This window comes from Mesitornis unicolor, unplaced genomic scaffold (genome assembly GCF_000695765.1).
Source record: "Mesitornis unicolor isolate BGI_N332 unplaced genomic scaffold, ASM69576v1 scaffold39701, whole genome shotgun sequence".
In the NCBI taxonomy this organism is placed as follows: Eukaryota; Metazoa; Chordata; class Aves; order Mesitornithiformes; family Mesitornithidae; genus Mesitornis; species Mesitornis unicolor.
In genome coordinates, this window is record NW_010165295.1 from 16,798 (window position 1) to 17,328 (window position 531).

A 531-nucleotide genomic window follows, 5' to 3' on the forward strand; every position below is an offset into this window, starting at 1 on the left:
GGGTGGCTGGCGGCAGCGGGCAGCGCTGGCTCAGCCACTCCATCTCCCTCCGTCCCTCCACCTGCTCTGCCCCGAGCCAGGAAGGCTGCCTGGGCAGGCTGCCCGCAATAAGCTCAAACTCCTCCTCCTCTTCCTCCCCGGCTGCCTCAGCGTGGGGCTGAGGCGCAGGGCAGCGGGGTGGCACCACGGGCCTCCTGCCTCCCCGCGGACGCTTCCCTGCCACGCTGAGCCCTCTCTGCGCCCATGGGAACCTCCGTGCAGAGCTGGGGTGGAGACACTGCGGCACAGCACCCCCAGACGCAGGGTTAAGGCCATAAAAAGCACAAACAAAACACTTCCACCAGCACCTGTGTGGTTACCAGGGCTGTCTTCACCAGCCTCTCTGGAGAAACCTCTACCTCCAGCGTACGAACTGGGATGCACTGGGAGGATAAGCGCTCTGAGACACTTGCTGATACCATCTGGGACTTCGGTTTTCCTTTTCCCCATCTATAAAATAGTTATTTTCTCAGATTTTATATTGTTGGGGCT